The 19628-nt window shown below is 47.2% G+C and overlaps 1 protein-coding gene across 1 annotated transcript in view; it reads left to right on the top strand.

Moving 5' to 3' along the window:
- Positions 1-19628, top strand: part of MOCS3 (molybdenum cofactor synthesis 3) — a 208933-nt gene that overhangs the window by 116748 nt on the left and 72557 nt on the right. The window lies entirely within an intron of this gene.

Consider the following 19628-nt stretch of genomic DNA (forward strand, 5'->3'; position numbering starts at 1 on the left):
TGATGATTCAGATGCATTGAAACCTTTACCAACTATGCTTTAATCCCTCTATGACTAACCCTTTTAAAGCTTCAGGACAAGTTTTTAGAAATTTGGTATGCATGAATTTATCTGATTAACTTGGCAATGGGTTAGTTTTGTTTCTTATTTTAGGCTAGTTTCACACTAACTTTATACATTCGGTTCTTACGTGCCGGATCTCTTTGCATTCCGGCATTGCTGGAAGTTTGTAAATCTCTGGCCGACCCCATTAACTATAATGGGGGCCGGCAGGAATCCGGCCTCATTCGACCAAATATGCTGTGAATCTCCCAGAAGAAACTGATGACCAGTCATCAGTGTTTGATTGGTGGGGGTCCATCACCCAGGACACCCACCTGATCACCTGTTTGAGAAGGCATTGGCACTTGCAGCTTTGCCTAGGCCATTTGACATTTATATTTAGTAAAGGTGTAGGCTATTCACACACTGTTCCCAGTGTAAGTGAAGCAAGATGACTATGCAGAAACTTAGTCCTGTCAATCAAGAAGGAGAAGGTGGTGCTGGTAAAGGAAGCAAGAGGAGCAAAGGTGCCCAAAAGTGGTTTACATAACTTATATATTTGAATTGCATTGATCTAATTCAAGTCTGCTGTGAGTTTTCTCTTGCTGGAAGGAAACACAATAAAATGCAGGCAAGTGTGTTTCCTTTGCTGCACCCAAAATGCAGTGCAGCGCACTCTGTTCTGTTTTTTTATACAGTTTTTGAAGCCAGTTTTTTGCAGTTTTTGAAGTGGATTGAAAAAAGTGGAGAAGTTGTTTTTTTCCTTTATATTTTCTCTCTTGTTTAGACCCACACATGATTTTAGTTTCAAAGACTGCATCAAAAAACCTGAATGCATGGCAGCCACACAGAGAAGTTGGGATGCAGTTTTGAAGCAGTTTAGGTCCTAAACTGTCTAAAATTCTCTAAGTACATTGTAAATGCTGTTTGTTGATGCAATAACTGCTTGCAGTTTTCAACTGCATCACAGCACAGTGCTGCCACACGTTCAGTTTTTTAATGCAGTTTTTGAAGCCGGAAGTGGATTGAAAAAAAGGGGAGAAATTGTATCTGCCCTTAATACTTTCTCTCCTTTTATCATCCACACCTGATTTTGACTTAAAACCTATATCAAAGAACTTGAACGTGTGGCAACTTAGTTGGGATTCTTTTGCGATGCAGTTATTGCATCAACAAACATGTGTGCAGAATCTGGCCAACTACAGTTGAAGGGGTTTTTCGGGTTTTGAGCTGTTCCCGGACATATCCCGATTTTCACTCAGGCAAGCTTCCGTGTATAGCGCAGGGCAAGGGATGTTTTTAAAAAATATTTTTTGCACTGCTAGGCAGAGGCTTCCGCCTAGCAGTGTTGCCGGTGGCGTCACCGGCACTAATGTGCGGGCTTTAGCGATGCCCTACCTGTTTTAGAGGCTAGGGCAGCGTTAAAGCCCACCTATTAGTGTCGGTGACCTCACCGGGCTCACTGCTAGGCGGAAGCCTCAGACTAGCTTTACCCATGGAGAGCATGGTACGTCACAGAATCTACAAAAAATGCCTTTGTCCTGCACGATTCAGCACAGGGCAAAGGAGAGCATCGGAGTATGAAATGCTCCAGTGCTCGTATCAAGGAGGCTGCCTGGGTGAAAATGGGGATATGTCCGGGTTCAGCTCTGAACCTGGACAACACCTTTTTAATTAAATAATTTACATTATTTCTGTTATGCGGAACACCAGTGTCTAAACTGTTTGAATTCTTCTTTGTTGTGAATGCATGTTTTGATTGTGCTATAACTGCATGCAGTCAACTGCACCCAGTTTTCATCTGCATCACAAATGCGTTGTGTGCAGCTCCAAAAAAAGCTGCATTGCACTGTATTAATAGTTGAACATGTTCATAAACGGAAGCATTATAAACCTTATGGCTGTGCTCTACAAGCCAGTGTCTCTTAATCCACAAATATAAGAAAATTGTGTGACACTCAGCATTAAAACAATGTCCTTTATTCAAGTTCCTATAAAATTGTAGCAGAGATGAGAGGTATGTGAAATGACACGACAGCCGTTTTTCCGATGTTAATTCAGAATTTAGCCAGCTACAAATAATTAGATTTATATGCAGAACACCAGTGTTTAAGTAGCTACTAAACTCGCTGAATGATGAAATTGCATTGTGAATTTGTTAATGCAGGAACTGAATGCAGTCAACTGCACACAATTTACAGCCACACAGTCGGGTTTTCTGATGCGCTTTAGAAGCCAAAATTGTGGATTTTACTAGTTTCACGACGTAAAGTCATGATTTTATTAAAGACACAGAGGCGAGTATTGCATTCTCTTTCTTTACTGAAAACTCTAGCAGCAAAACAGGACAGGAAGAGAAAACTAGTGACCTAGGCAACAGGCCACTCCCCCTGTTACAGCCACTATAATAACCAGCCACTCCTCACAATCCTCCTCTTTCTTTGCTGCTCACAGGAGGAGATAAGTATATGGTTTGCTCCTGGGCTGATTTATAATTGTCACTGGTTTTTCCATGTTATTACCTCTTGTTATTTTCCCTAATCATCTGACCTTTTTTCCGGCTCCCTGCCTCGCCCAGTCTCCTCTCAGAGTGGTTCGCTCTGCTCCTCTTACCCCAGCCTATATTGCACTTCCCGCCGGCTTCTCTCTTCCCCTCTCTGGCCATGATGTCTGAAATCTCGCGAGATCTCGGAGGCGAGCGCGTCCCGCTTTGTGCTCCGTGTGCCAGAAATCTTGCGTGACTTCGTCAGCCATCTTGTTAATACCGCGCGCTGCTCCTCATCTGCCGAGCTCTGGAGATCCCGGTTCCTGCTGCGCACCTTTTCCCAGTTTTTTTTATTTTCTTTTTCTCCCCCCCCCCCCCCCCCCCTTCAGTGCTGCAGTCCCCAGTACCAACTGGACAGGTCAGGTTGCAGTTTTTGTTGATTGTGGCTGTGTCCTGCCCCACCATGCCTAACCCATCCACCCCATCTCACCCCTCGGGGGACACTGACTCCCCTCAGGCACAGACCAATTTTCAGGCACTACCGTGCCAATTATCCCCCATTCCCACCTTAGGCCCAATACCAGAGGACACTTTGGCCTTTCAAAAGTCAGTGGCAGATGCCATTGCCACGGCCATGGGATCTGTTTCTGCTTCCATCTCCCACACTCTCTCACAAGCTCTCCTGGTGGACTCCTCTGGCGCCCAGGGCGTGGCGCATAGAGCACGCTCGGTGCGTTCTGAGCTCCCCTCAGTTGATCATCCCCATGATGACGCTTAGGCCTCCAGAATCCATGTGATCGGTGAAATATCTCACCCCCAGGATACCGTGTTTCAATCGTGCAAAAGAGCCTTTCCATGCCAGGCAGAACGGGCGCGGCAATGGAAATGTGCTAGCGCACAACCCGAGAGCGACTCCAACTCAAAAATCAGGTCAGGTGAGGAGGCTGAGGATGAGTCCGTTCATGATTCAGAGGACGGTATGGAGATGCAGGACTTGGGTCCTTCTACTTCGGCACCACCTAAGGTCCTCCCTTTGGGCGCCCCTGTGATCCCCCCCCGCGCTACCGCGGACGGCTCGATCACGTATTCCTTTTTTGGATTTTACTAGTTTCACAACGTAAAGTCATGATTTTATTAAAGACACGGAGGCGAGTATGGCATTCTCTTTCTTTACTGAAAACTCTAGCAGCAAAACAGGACAGGAAGGGAAAACTAGTGACCTAGGCAACAGGCCACTCCCCCTGTTACTTGTTGGTATAATAACCAGCCACTCCTCACAATCCTCCTCTTTCTTTGTAATCATGCCATGCGAACAGGCCGACAATGAACTGGAACCGCGGCACTCCGAAACGAGCACTCCACAGGAACTCGAACCAAATGAAACTGGAACTTGAAGCACACCGGTGTAACCTCAGAACTGCATGCCCATCAGCGCACGGATAGAACAAACGAGAATCCGGACAGTCGGATCATTGAAGAATCAACCTAAAAGGGAAGGAGAAGAGAATATGCTAAATCAATGCCGCCCTACTAGGGCTGCACGATAAATCGAAAAAAGAATCGAATCGCGATAATCGGCAAATGCGATATGGCGATTTGGCCGACCCGAAAATGCCGCGATATATATAAAGGGGCCCCGCGCACATAACTGCCTTTTGCATGTAAAGTGTTTTACTAGTGTGTGTGTGTGGGTGAAACAATCTCTCTCCTAAGGGCCGCTTCACACGAGCGGATGCCGTGCGTGGCATCCGCTCCGTGAAAGAGAGCCAAGACCCGCTGCAGACTGCAGAGGCACGGAGCAGTAACATGACTGTTAATGCTCCGTGCCTCTCTGTGATCTCTTTACTACGAAATCACAGTGACAACTGTGATTTCGTAGTAAAGAGATCACAGAGAGGCACGGAGCATTAACAGTCATGTTACTGCTCCGTGCCTCTGCAGTCTGCAGCGGGTCTTGGCTCTCTTTCACGGAGCGGATGCCACGCACGGCATCCGCTCGTGTGAAGCGGCCCTAAGAGGTCCGGCCTCTGTACTCACTATGAATGCAATACTCTGCTCTGCAGCGAGCGGCAGCGAGGTGGCCGGCCGGCGCGTGACTGACGTCACTTAGTAACGCTCCTCCCACTTCAGGAAGCAGAAGCGTTACTAAGTGACGTCAGTCACGCGCCGGCCGGCCACCTCGCTGCCGCTCGCTGCAGTGCATTGCATTAGTGAGTACAGAGGCCGGACCTGTTAGGAGAGAGATTGTTTCACCCACACACACTAGTAAAACACTTTACATGCAAAAGGCAGTTATGTGCCCAGTTTAGGACACATGAGGAGGACCAGCATAAGATGCTATATGTCTTAAGCTGGCCCCCCTCATGGCCCTATGTGTCCTCCACTCATCCCCTATAACAGTGCCATCCACAGGTCCCCCATAAGTGTCCTCCACAGATCCCCCATATAACAGCGTCCTCCACAGATCCCCCATATAACAACGTCCTCCACACATCCCCTATAACAGTGCCATCCACAGGTCCCCCATAAGTGTCCTCCACAGGTCCCCCATAACAGCGTCCTCCACAGATCCCCCATAAGTGTCCTCCACAGATCCCCCATAAGTGTCCTCCACAGGTCCCCCATATAACAGCGTCCTCCACAGATCCCCCATATAACAGCGTCCTCCACAGATCCAACAGCGTCCTCCACAGATCCCCCATATAACAGCGTCCTCCACAGATCCCCCATATAACAGCGTCCTCCACAGATCCCCCATATAACAGCGTCCTCCACAGATCCCCCATATAACAGCGTCCTCCACAGATCCCCCATATAACAGCGTCCTCCACAGATCCCCCATATAACAGCGTCCTCCACAGATCCCCCATATAACAGCGTCCTCCACACATCCCCTATAACAGTGCCATCCACAGGTCCCCCATAAGTGTCCTCCACAGGTCCCCCATATAACAGCGTCCTCCACAGATCCCCCATATAACAGCGTCCTCCACAGATCCCCCATATAACAGTGCCATCCACAGATCCCCCACAACACAGCGCCCTCCACAGATCCCCCCATAGAACAGCGCCCTCCACAGATCCCCCATATAACAGCACCCTCCACAGATCCCCCATATAACAGCACCCTCCACAGATCCCCATAACTATGTCATACCCAGCCGCGTCAGCGGTTCATATGGGAAAATCCAAGCAAATAGACCTCTAGCACAATTCCTTTAAAATATCGCATCGCATATCGTTATCGCAATTTTTAGGGCCCTAATCGCAATCGCACAAAATTCCCATATCGTGCAGCCCTACTAAACATGGGAGAGAATATCCTGCATAGCTGGAAAAACATATGGAAATACAACAGAAGATACAATCAACCATTTCCCCTGAGATCCCATACTTACCATACCTCAGGAGGAAGCATGGGTAGGAGTTGCAACAAACCGGGTGGGTCAATACTCCCCTCTGTGTCTTTAATAAAATCATGAAAATCGTTGAGAAACTAGTAACATCCACAATTTTATGGCAGACACAGAGGCTTTGCATTGCTTTCAGTTCAAAGCTGCATGACCACAGTGGAGAAAACATGCGGTGACAGGCAAAAGTAGAATTCCCGAAAGGTGGATTCACGCGACCAGTTGGCCGCTTTCAAGATGTCTTGCAGTCGTGCCCCGAAATCACCATAGAAGTGGCTGACGCACTACTGGTGGAATGTGCAGGTAAAGATGGAAGTGTCCACCCCAGCAAGTGACAGTACCCATTTGACCCAACGCGCAAAGGTGGCGCTAGACACTGGAGAAAAAGGAGGGCGATACGAGAGGAAAAGATTGTGAGAGGCAGAAGATCGTTAGACGGCCGTCCTTGCCTCATATTTGCGTAGGCAGGAAACCGGACACAAGGCTGGCCTAGCCGGAAACTCTGGTAAGAGACCGAACGTGACGCAGTCTTGGTGCGCCTAGAGATCTCAAAGGTCACCCAGACACAAAAGGGAAACCAACTTGGCCGACAGTTGGCGCAGGGAGAGATCCGCGTTAGAGGACCAGGAGGAAAAAAGAGAAAGAATGCAGGAGAGATCCCAGGTAGCCGCATACCTGGGCCTAGAAGGGAGCGCAAGGCGAGAACCCTTAAGCAGATGGCACACCAACGGCAGCCGTTGAAACCTTGGTGAGCCGAGGATGTGGCTGATCTGTAAACATTGATGGTGCGATAAGCCCAACCAGCTCTCGAATAAGGACGTCAAGAACTGAAGAATGGCCGTCACAGGGGCTGAAACTGGATCCAAGTCCCGTTCCATGCACCAACTAGCCCAAGCCTTCCATGTGGACCGATATGAGCGTCTAGTGCCGGGGGCCCAAGCGTTAACCAATAAGCGTCGAGTCGAGATCGGAAGTCCCTGGAAATCCCAGGGGTCCCCGAAATCCTCCAAGCTAACAGGGGTAATAAGCCCTCCAGTAGAAGGGGGTGACACTGAGGGGTCCTGACGAGATCCGGAAGGGCTGGCAACAGCCTAGGGATTTCCACTGTCAACTCCAGAAGCTGGGGAAACCACACCCGAGACCTCCAAAACGGGGTCAGGAGAGCCAGTTCAGCGCCTTGGCGTCTGACCTGAAGAAGGACTCTGGGAATGAGGGCAAACGGAGGGAACACATAAAGCAGCGAGGTGGACCAGTCCTGGAGAAACGCATCCACAACCTCCGCCGCGGGATCCGGGCGCCAGCAGTAAAAACGCGGGAGTTGGGCGTTGAGCCGGCATGCAAAGAGGTCGATGGCAAAAGGAACCCCAAAGAGAAGATATAGCGGAGAATACCTCCACCTTCAACTTCCAGTCGCTGCTGTCCGACCAGTGGCAAGAACTCCAGTCCGCCTGGGTATTGTGGAGACCGGGGAGATAGTCTGCCTGGACAAGCAGATTCCTGGAAAAAAAAAGTAATTCCAAAAATCCTTCGCCAATCGAGCCAGCAATGCGGAACAAGTGCCGCCTATGTGGTTGACATGGCGTATAGCAGACACGTCCATGCAGAGTCGTATGCAAGCATCCACTGTGTCATTTGTGAAACTCCGAATTGCAAAAGAGCCGGCTAGCGGTTCAAGGGCATTGATATGGAGGCCTGACTCCTCCAACGACCACAGGCCTCCCGTGGATACCCCGTTGCAGTGGGCTCCCCAGCCGAGGAGGCTGGCATCGAAGTCCACCATGAGAGCCGGTTGAGACCCAAAGATGGCTCTGCCGTTCCAGGCCAACAAATTGTGGATCCACCACGTCAATTCGTCCCGTGGCTCCACATCCAGTGACACCATATCTGAATATGAGGCCCACCTGCGAAGATGGGCTATCTTCAGGCGCTGGTGAGCCAGATAATGAAGGGGGGCTGGGAAGACCGCCTGAATGGAGGACGAAAGGAGGCCAATAATGCGGGCCAGGTGGCGCAAAGACAGCTGATGGCGTGTCAATGCACGCCGTAACTCCTTGCGAATCGAGCACACCTTTGCCAAGGGGAGACTGAGGGAATCCGCTTCCGAATCTATTAGAAAACCAAGAAATTCCATGTGCCTGGATGGGGACAGACAGGATTTTTCCAGGTTGAGGAGGAAACCCAGTTGGAATAGAAGGTCTATTTTCCATTGAGACAGCAGCATCTCCTGACTCTGGGCCATGAGGAGGATGTCGTCCAGATAAATATTCAGACAGACACCCCTGCCCCGCAGCCAGGACACCACTGGGCGCATCAACTTGGTGAAGCACCAAGGAGCCGAGGAAAGGCTAAAGGGAAGGCAGGTGAAGCGCTAGTCTTCGTTGCTCCAGAGAAACCTGAGAAGGTCCCTGGAATGTTCCGCAACCGGTACTATTAAATATGCGTCCTGGAGATCCAATTTCACCATCCAATCCCCAGGAAGGAGCAGATCTCGCAGGAGGTGAATGCCCTTCATTTTGAAATGCCAGTAGGGAACGAATGCATCTTACCACCCTTTTTCTCTACTAGGAAAATGTTGTTCAAGACCCCCGGTGAAAGGGTGGGGGCTTGTTCTATGGTCCCTTTGAGGAACAGAGCAGAGAGTTCCTCTTTGACCAAGGCGCGGTCGGATGAAGATAATATCATTGGGTGGGGGGTGGGGATACGGTCCGGGGGGTGTATACAAGCTCTATTTGGAAACCCCTAATAGTGGAGAGGACCCAACTGGAGGACCCAACTGTCCGAGGTGATGGCTTGCCAGGCAGGGAAAAAATTATAGAGTCTGCCCCCTACAGATGTATTGGAAGAAACATGAGGAAACCGTAGGCTTACCATATGGACGTCTTGAGCCCGGAGTTCCTCTGAAATCTCGGGAGCACCAGGGTCTTCGCGGGCAGGGAAGAGCAGGGATTGATGGCGCTTCTTCTGGAAGGACGACCCATAGAAACCAGTCGATTGGGTAAAGGAGCCTCGAGCCCATGTTACGGGCTTGGTTGGAGGACCGGCTGACAGGCGGCCCTTGACACTGCCGACCCTGGTAGAGACCAGCCCTGAAAAACTCTCCTCATGGACGATTGCGCCCTGTATAGGGTCGTAAAGGCCCTCCTGAGGCGTCCTAACTCTTTGATAAGAGTCCCCGAACAGGAGGCCCTGGGCGTCTTTGCCTGTTCTGTGAGGCCGAGGTTGGCCAGCTTCGGTTCAATTTTGAAGAAAATGGCTTTTCGCCGTTCAATAGACAGGGAAGTGTTGACACTTCCAGCAATACAGATTGCTCTTTGCACCCAACCGCGGAGCTCCTCAGGGTCAACTTGCTTGTCTTCAGCTCTCGTGGATTCTGCCAGATCAAACAATTTTGCTAGTGGGCCAAAGATATCCAATAACTTATCTTGGCATGCCTTCAAAGCAGAATCCAATCCCTTACGAGGATTCCATCCTATTTTAGCTAGGAATTGGGTCATTTTTGGATCCACAGTAGGGGTCTCACATACTTTATTAGGGACTAAGGACCTAGGACATTCCGCTTTGAGCTTGTTACGGGCCGCTTTGCTAAGCGGGTGGCGGACCCAGGTCTCCAGGTATTTGGATACATGGTCCGCTGGGAGCCAATAAAGGTTCAAATAAAGGTTCCCCAAAGGGATCCGTGATCGCGCCGTCCGCGGTAGCGGGGGGGATCGTTGGGGGCGCCCAAAGGGAGGACCTTAGGTGGTGCCGAAGTAGAAGGACCCGAGTCCTGCATCTCCATACCATCCTCTGAATCATGAACGGACTCATCCTCGGCCTCCTCACCTGACCTGATTTTTGAGTTGGAGTCGCTCTCGGGTTGTGCTCTAGCACATTTCCATTGCCGCGCCCGTTCTGCCTGGCGTGGAAAGGCTCTTTTGCGTGATTGAAACACGATATCCTGGGGGTGAGATATTTCACCGATCACATGGATTCTGGAGGCCTTAGCGTCATCATGGGGATGATCAACTGAGGGGCGCTCAGAACACACCGAGCATACACTATGCACCACGTCCTGGGTGCCAGAGGAGTCCGCCAGGAGAGCTTGTGAGAGAGTGTGGGAGATGGAAGCAGAAACGGATCCCATGGCCGTGGCAATGGCATCTGCCACTGACTTTTGAAAGGCCAAAGTGTCCTCTGGTATTGGGCTTAAGGTGGGAATGGGGGATAATTGGCGCGGTAGTGCCTGAGAATTGGTCTGTGCCTGGGGGGAGTCAGTGTCCCCCGAGGGGTGAGATGGGGTGGCTGGGTTAGGCATGGCGGGGCAGGACACAGCCACAATCAACAAAAAATGCAACCTGACCTGTCCAGTTGGCTGGTTGTTATACAGGCTGTAACAGGGGGAGTGGCCTGTTGCCTAGGTCACTAGTTTTCTCTTCCTGTCCTGTTTTGCAGTAAAGAAAAAGAATGCAATACAAAGCCTCTGACTGCCATAAAATCAGGAATGGATCATAAAAGTATAAATAGTATAAAGTAGATAATACCACTTTTTGTTTAAGGACGTTCTCCATGGCTACACCACTGGAGGTTGTCCTATCCTGACCCTCTGTAGGAACAGAACACAGAGGGGTTAAAAGACCCTTCCCACCACCATCCTCCAGTGTCTTTTCTTTCCCTACAGAGGACAGATGCTAGAGAGGCTCTTTCTCTGATGGATGATCTAGAATTAGGGCTATAGGTTTTGTTAAAGGGGAAAGTCGCCTGGCTAGCTTGGCAAATAACCCTCGAGGAGAGTCTCATTTAACATTTGTAGATTCTGGTATTTACCTGTTGATAGTCAGTGTAGGTAAGTTCATGCATTGCTGTCGGGACCTGTGTTGCGAGGGTGTGGATGCAATTCATAACCTGATGAAGAGGGTTTTGTTCTCCAAAACGCTTTGTTAGACATTGCTAAAATAATAAAGGAGATCCACTTCATTTTCGTGGCCTCTTGTAGTTCCTTGCGCTAAGAGGTCCTCTACTATTGCATGTACCCATCTTGCTTAGGAGCACCGACATCTCCTATCAACAATTTCTAACCTTTACGGCTGTCTACCAGACACCTTTGGGTATCATTAATCGTACAAGCCTACAATAGAGTTGTGTCTATATTAACACAACTCTAAAAGGTGAGCCTCCATTTGGAGTTTCGTAGATTCTTGTTTGTGCTAGACGTACTTACCCTAAGGTGCGTCTTTATTTTCTGTGTCCACAGTGAATTTTTCCTTTTATCTGTACAATTAGGAGTTGTTATTCCAGTTCCTCACCATCAAACAACAGTGATTAAAAAAAAAAAATAATAATAATTCTAGAAAAATACAGAACAGTAATAAACAAAGTTTCTGGAGATATAGCTAAAATATCAGCAGTTTAACACCTTCCCGACTAGCGCCATACTATGGTGTTGGTTGGGGCCCACTCCTGAGCGGACAACAGACACCCACGGCTCATGTCTGTGACCGGCGGTGAAGCTGGTCGTGGACATTTAATACTTCAGACAACGGCATCAGAGTGCGCTAAATAAAGGGAAGTGCATGCTTCCAGTAATGCTCCAGCTCTCCCATGTGGCATTCAGAAGAGACGGAGCTTGTGTGCAGCAGTCCCTGTCATAAAGAATGACTGGTACCTGCTGCTCTGTATTTTCTATGGAGCCCTTGCCTGTTGCAGGACTCCATAGGAAACTAGTAAAATTTCTCATAGACTGCAATGCTAATAATAATAATTTATAATAATAAAAAAAATACATCATGGGTATCGCCACGTGCAAAAAAACGCCCATACTATAAAAAATGTATTCCCCATAGGTAACTGACAAAACGAAAAGATTAAATGTTTTTCGTAGCCTCATTTCCCACAAAAAAAATTAAATAAAAAGTAATCAATGAAAAGTACAGAAAATGAGTCCTCACACAGCTCCGTACACAAGTTTTCTATTATTTTATCAGTATCCAAATGCAAGAAAAACTATATGTTTAAGGTATATCTGGATTCGCACTGACCTGTAGAATGAAATTAACTGGTCAGTTTTATAGCACATTGAACGCCATAAAGAAAAAAAACATAAAACTGTGGTGGAATTGTTTTTTTGTGTCCCCCCCCCCCCCCCTCCCAATTTCATCTCATTTGGAATATTTTACTGCTTCCCACTACATCGTAACTTGTCCCGCTAAAAACAATCCCTCATACGGCTATGTGAACGGAAAAATGAAAAAGTTATGGCACTGGGAAGGTGGAGCGCAAAACAAAAACCTCCAGGGAGAAGGGGTTAAGATGGAGTCTATCAAACCAACAATACTAATCTCTCAAGGAGTGGTCATGTGCATGGCAGACCTCAAAGACACATAATATCATATTCCCATTCATCGGGGCACTAAGCACTTTCTTAGTTTGCCTTCAGGGAGAGAACAAGATTCATCATTTTAGTTTCACCATTTCCCATTCGGGATCTCCTCTGCTCCCCATCTATTTATGAAATTGGTGGTGGAAAGTCTTTTCTCAGACAAAAAGAGATCATCATTGTACCATACTTGAATAATTTCCTCTTTATGGCAGAATCTCATTTACACCTTTAAACCCTCATACAGTTGATCCTGGATCTCTTCTCAGAATGAGCAAATTGATTCTAAACAAGAGCAATAAGTAAACACTCGCGCTGCCGTCTGGATGCAATGAAGTAGGAAGTGAGCCCACACAGATGAACTGTGTGTGTGCCCCGTCGCTGCAGGGTTATACTGTGGGGTTAATTGCCAAAAAAAAACCACAGAATAGGAAAATACCTAATATTAAAAAAGCACAGAGGGAGAACCCGCGCTGACTAAATTCCTACCTTTAAGAATACTACTACTGTTATACTATACGTGGCATGTCATCACATGTGATTACTAGTGGCTGTTCTAATACCTCTATTTTCGTTTGATCTTATGGCACTTAAGTAAATTCTCTTGTTCTATCGAGAGTACATGTAACAATTATGACCGGTGAATAATATTAGTGCGGTCTGTTGTATGAGTGCTAGACACATACTATTATGTGTCCAGCTTGGTCCGTTTCTGGAAATCCGCTGTCGTTGATGATCCTGTTACTTTCTCTATCTGGTCCTGTCTTCAGCTTGCCTTGCGTGTGCAGCTCCGGCCAGTAGCTTGCGCGCGCACAGAGCAGCCGTGTTAGGGTCGTCGTCCTGGAAACCTGTGATGTGACGTCACACCCGAAGCTATGGAGGCCTGTAGGGTCCACAAATCCTCCGACGCGTTTCGGGAATAGACGTATTCCTTCCTCAGGGATAGCTGTAGAGCCTGTTTGGCCAATCTTTAAGCATGCTGGTTTCCATGGAGACGTTCTTTGTTTGCAGGACAATAGAGAAACAATGCAAAACAAAGCCTCACTTCCAACTTTCACCTATATCTTGCTGTGTCCCAGCCCCCCACCATAGACTCCACCCTGTGACCACCCAAATATCTTCCCCCATCTCTTGGTCAAGAGGATGTTGTTCAACTGCCTTAGATATGCCAACAAGGGACACAATGCTACTGGCCATACTGAATGGGTGAATACCACTGGGTCCAATTATTAGGCATATTTGTGTGGTCATCAGGATGAGATTCTGGCTGAAAGCCATATTTCCCTTAACAAATATGATAATCTGATGATAATGGTGGGGAAAGCCATGAGAGAGGAAGTGTGTGTGTGGGAGGGGGCTTGTTCTGATTTGCACAGAGGCTGAAAGACAGCCTCATCAGCCAATCAGGACAGTAGTACACACAGGGAGATACCTATCCTGAACCAGCAGAAGTGCCATACTATGTTCAGCTTCTGACTGACTGTGTGCTAAACAAACATTTTTTTTTACATCCAGAGCCGCAAGCAACTATTATAGTGTGAATAGGGTAACTATAGGGAAAGAATGTATATCTGTCGGTGTTATTAAATGCATTGCATTATTGCAAAATCATTTTATGGCAATATCTCCATATTTAAAGGGAACCTGTTGTAAAGGGGGAATATTAATCACCAATATTTATGATAATATTCATAAATAGGAGGAGCCGTCTATTGATGACTCTGCCTATTTATACCTTTTATATAACAATACTTTCACTATACTTTGCCTTACGCTAATCACTAAGCTAGCTGCATGCGCCTTACTAAAATAACTATCGCTAATAACCACACATTACACAGATAGTTACAAATAAAACATAGTATTTATTAATACCAACAATACACTACGCATGCAATACACTAACAATACAGTACTATAAATACAGCACTAAACTACACTACACAGTTCCCAAATTCCACCCACAAACTAACTATACAATACACTCACACAAATATTATCAGCCCACCCCCCCCCCCTGGCTACTTTCTGTCCCTATGGGGTACAATAAGGGTTAACAGTGGTGCTGCAGGGGCGAATGCAGGCCACAGACGGAATAGCGGACAGCGATGCAAGGGTTAATACCCTGTAACTGAAGGTTAGGGATTCAGCACTGCAAGGGTTAATACCTTGCAAGTGAGTGCTGAGGTACAGAATGGTGGAAAACAGGGAGAGGGATAGTGATGAGGGTGAGTGGTTATGGGCAAGGGGTAATAGGGGGTGTGGGTAAAGTTGGTGGGACAGGGTTGGTAAGGGTTAATCAAGGGGAGATCGTTGGTGGGATGGTGGTAGGGGATCAGGGATATAAAGGTAAATAAGGGGGGGGAATCGTTGGTGGGATAGCGGTGGAAGGGTTAATAAGGGGGTGATACTCAGCGCTCGTTCGTCCAGGGGGTTGCTAGGGGCCTTGCTCGTTCGTCCAGGGGTCCGCTCGTTAGTCCAGGGTTGGTCTCCTTGTGGGGGGCGGCGGCATATGGCTCTTCTCAGAGCGCCGGCTACGCTCTCCTTCAGGGGGGCCGGTAGGGGTCCTCAGCCGGGGGGGGGGGGGGGGGGGGGGCGCTCCGTCTGTAGTAAAAAGGTCACAGAGGCACAGAGCATTATCAATTATGTTAATGCTTCGTATTTCTGCTGTCTGCAGCGGGTCTTGGCTCTCATTCATGCAGCGGATGTCACACACGGTATCCACTCGTGTGAAACAGCATGGGACAAAAACCTAAGAAGGACAACCTGGCCCGGAATCTATTCTCACCACTAGGTCATAGAGTGATCTCTTGAGAAACTGAGAGCATAGCCACCCGCTGTGACCTTCTGACCCCAGGCACAACAGTGTCAGTGATAGGTCGTGACACTGTGTATACCAAAGATGTGACTTTTCATTTAGGCAATTTGTGACTTTTCGGTTATAGGCACGCACCATAATAAAGCATTTGGAAAACTGAAGAGTGCAAAATGAAAGACCACAAAGAGTCAGAATGTGGGTAGTAACAGCAGTAGTTGCACCAGCCATCCAGCCAGTACTAGTTTTATCAGTAGCACCTGAAGGCAAGTTGGTGGAGGTAGCGGCATTGTTAGCAACAGTGGCACTCTCGTATAAATTCATTGCTAACATCGCATTGTTATATCCGCATCAGCACAATACTGCATCAAATCCAATAGTTACATAGGTAAAATATCCAGCAGCTTAAAGGGACACTGACATGCCCAATAACCATAATTAGCTATATATATATGCATGCACAGGTCTTCTAATGTGCATTAAAAACAGTTTTGCCATAATGCGTTTCAGCTCCACTTGCCATAATGTGTTTCAGCTCCACTTGCGCCCAGCCAGCCGCCCCCCCAACCGCCGTTTTGAAGCGCCGCCCAGCTCATCAATATTCACTTCGCTGGGTGGCTTCTGCTGTCCCCGACCTTCCGAGATCCGGCGCATGCCCAATACGGCTGGGCTGGGCGCAAGTGGAGCTGAAACGCCGCCCCTTGGGCAGAAAGAGAAGAGATTACTTCAGGTTATAAAAGTTTACTGTATTCATAAGGTGGACAGGGGTTATACTTATATGTTTTTAATGCACATTCGAAGACCTGTGCATGTGTGTGTGTGTGTGTATGTATGTGTATGTGTGTGTGTATGTATATATGTATGTGTGTGTATGTATATATATATATATATATAGCTAATTATTCTTATTGGGCCTGTCAGTGTCCCTTTAAACATGGCCAAGACGGATCCGTCTTGAACACTATTGAAAGTCAATGGAGGACAGATCCGTTTTCTATTGTGCCAGATTGTGTCATAGAAAACGGATCCGTCCGCATTGACTTTCACTGTTTCGTCAGACAGATACCAAAACACTGCAAGCAGCGTTTTGGTGTCTGCCTCTAAAGCGGAATGTAGTGGGAATGGAGGCAAACTGATGCATTCTGAGTGGATTATTTTCCATTCGGAATGCATTATGGCAAAACTGATCCGTTTTGGACAGCTTGTAAGAGCCCTGAACGGCTCTCTCAAACGGAAACCCAAAACGCCAGTGTGAAAGTAGCCTAAGCTGTATTTTTTAAATATTTAAAATCCAGTTGTGCACATCATTTAAGGCTGACACGTTTCGAACTATAGCATAGTTCCTGCATCTAGGAGTCGGTCCAGAGTTTCCATTCAGCTCTGTATTACACAGGGAATTATGTTTGAGGAGATGAGCTGTGAACCTGGCTTTTCATTACTACATCAGACTGTGTGCTTCCTAGACATTTTGGTACAAAACTTTCATTGGTGAACCAGGCAAAGTTCAAAGACATTTCATCGCAAACTGTATTATTCACAAAATAAATTGCGTATACCAGTGCGCAGTGTGTTTGTAGAATGGGGGATGTTTAATTGTGCCTGTCTATAAATTACAGAAAACACAATTGCAATTTTGCTACTACCATTTAATAATCTGGTTACCGAACCTGTGCCTTTTCATTTATAGGAAACCTGTGACTTTTCATTTTATAGACCTTTGTGATACAATGTCTGGAAAAGAGAAGAGTGAGAAATGAAAGGCTCATCCGTTTTTTAGAATCTGGTTAGTAGCAGCCCCAGCCAGTAGTAGTAGTTGTGGTGGCACTTGTAGTCACAGTGGTGGCATTAGATGCAGTGGTATACAACAGTGGCACTCTTGGAAAATACAGAGCAGAGAATCAGAAGAAGCCCAAAGATAACATATCACAGTCTGATAAGAGTTGAGAAGGGTCAGGACTAAGATGATGATTGACTAGGGTCTGGGAACTAGGTCGAGGTGCTGAGGAGGACAGTGGCGACAAAGACCAGAGGCAACGTACTGCCAAAACCTACCACAAAATGGCAGGGCTACATATGCATCTCTTGTAGTTCTATCAGGAATTGGTGATCCTGCTGATACTATAGGCACAGGCTTGTAATATGCCAGACCTAGACCAAGCTCAGCTGCCTCTAGGTCTGTATGAGCAACTCGTGTATTGCATTTTCTCCACAAGGCCAGAACACAAAACAAAAGCTGTGTACAAGATTTGCAGGATTAAAATAAGCTGTGGGAGTTTAAAAACAAACATAGGTAGTGGGCTCTATTGCAGCATGTTAGGCGACATCACTGACTGGAAAAATCACAGAAAGTAATGCAACACAATAGATGCAAACCTTATATATGGACCAAACCCTCATTCTGATATGATAAAATATGAGACTCAGCCAATATATTTTAATTAAAACACATCTGTGCCCGCCTACTGGCGCCAAGGTGGTCTGTCAGGCAGGACCTACTCTAAATCTATCTATGTGGGCATCTACATTTAGGAGAGCAGTCCCCGCACATATACTGTGCTGATTCTTGCTACCGCTGTTACTGAGAAAATACAACTGGGCAGCATTCAAATGAGAACAAGTCTGTCCTTCTTCTCCTGGTCTACTTTCTGGCAGCTTCCCCAAGCAGTACAGTGTCCTTGTCATCACCATCAGCTGCTTGTTCTTCTGCTCGGAATACTCCTCCTTGTTCTCTGTACCATCGTGAGACATCTATAATGGAATGTGTGGCCATGAGAAGACTATTCTTAACCAGCAGTTAGCTGATATGCAAGCTGCACTACCATCATGCCAAGTTGCTGTAGATGCAGTTGCTGCCATACCACCTAGATGTGGTAGTGGAGGCGCAGTTCTGTGCCATCACCAAAATTTAATCCTGCTGTGTAATGATCACACTTTTGCCTAGCTGTCCATTTTTTTTTTTCACAATGGCAAGGTGCATGCTATGGTGGATACCAGGAACAGTTGTTACAGAAAGGAACAATACTTGTCTTTTACAGCCCACCTGTTGCCTGCTAAGGCCTCTTTTACACGTTACAAATGTTACAGATTTTCTCGGGGTTTGTTCATGAAAAAGCCTGATGGTTATGCATGCAAGTTCACTCAGTTTTGTCTGCAATTGCGTTCACCGTTTTATTTTTTCCGAGCAGTTGCAATCAGTTTTGATTAAAAAAAAAAAAAAATTCTCTAGCAACCATGAGTGCAAAATCAGTTATTTATGATGTAAGCCCCATTCACTTCTATGGAACCAGAGCTGCGTACAAAAACACAGAATATAGAACATGCTGCGATTTTTCCTGAATGCAGAAATAATGCGTAAAACAAAATGTGCACAGAAACATTGAAATGAATGGGTCAGGATTCAGTCTGTTTGCTTCATGCATCGCACCCTGACAGAAACCTTGCTCGTGTGAAAGAGGCCTAAAGCCTTTCGAACAGCCCAACAAATTTCTCATTAGGGAAAGCTGCAGAAAAAACAGTCACCTGCCTCATATTTATCTTAGAATAGATGCTCACATTGATTCAACAAGACACGGCAGGGAAAGAACATCTTAAGGATCTTGCTGGCTGCCTTGTAGCTGATGGAAACCCACAAGGAGAAAGTCCCATCGAGGAAGATGAGGAGCTGCCACAGGAGGAAAAGGAGGATTTTGTGGTGATTGAGAAGCAGGAGGATAATGATGATCATGATAACGGCCAAAATGACCAATCATCTCAGTGGAGCCGGATGAACTGGATCCTTGGGCACGATGTCAAGCTGTATGCTTGCTAATATTCTAATCATTCTCTTAAAGCAGTCTAATGATTACAGGATAGCTATGCTTTCCACCATGAAGGCCACAAAGAGATTGACCCTTGACCTCTGTAGGGGCAGGAACACACAAAGTTTCAATTCCCTCCACCCCCTCAGCTTTTTCCTGCCCCTACGGCGGTCAACACGTGGAGAGAGCCCTCCTTATGGAGGGAGGAAAAGAAAGATTATTCCTTAATGTTACCGGATTTCCAGATGTCCTCCCACAGCAGGGGCTAAGGCTGGGCAGTAGGAGCATCGAGGTCCCTCATTCTAGCTTATGCTGGAGCCTGCGGTCCTTCACATACAGCAGACCTCCTCGCTCTGGGGGAAGCAGTCAGCTGCGCCAGACTCGCCGAGAGGTATGCGCGCAAACCCGTCGTCCTCTTGTGCTAACAGATGACCGGCAGGGGGAGCAGGTGTGGTTTGGGGACAGTGCGGCGCATAAACCATCCGACAGCCCGGGACGCAGCTTGATGACGTAAGACTACGGAATTTGTAAAAAATTGCTGGTCTTCACTCAGCGTTTACCTGCAGTTCACTCAGCCATGTCTGAGACACCTACTCCTCATCAGAAGGTCCCGGATCCCTCGGCAAGCGCCAGTACTGTGAGTCCCTTGCGGGGGTTTTGAATGCTAGACTCTACATTTCTTTAGACAAGTGTTCTAGCTCTATTTGCTAACTGGGTGTATACTTGG

Source organism: Bufo gargarizans, chromosome 4 (genome assembly GCF_014858855.1).
Source record: "Bufo gargarizans isolate SCDJY-AF-19 chromosome 4, ASM1485885v1, whole genome shotgun sequence".
In the NCBI taxonomy this organism is placed as follows: Eukaryota; Metazoa; Chordata; class Amphibia; order Anura; family Bufonidae; genus Bufo; species Bufo gargarizans.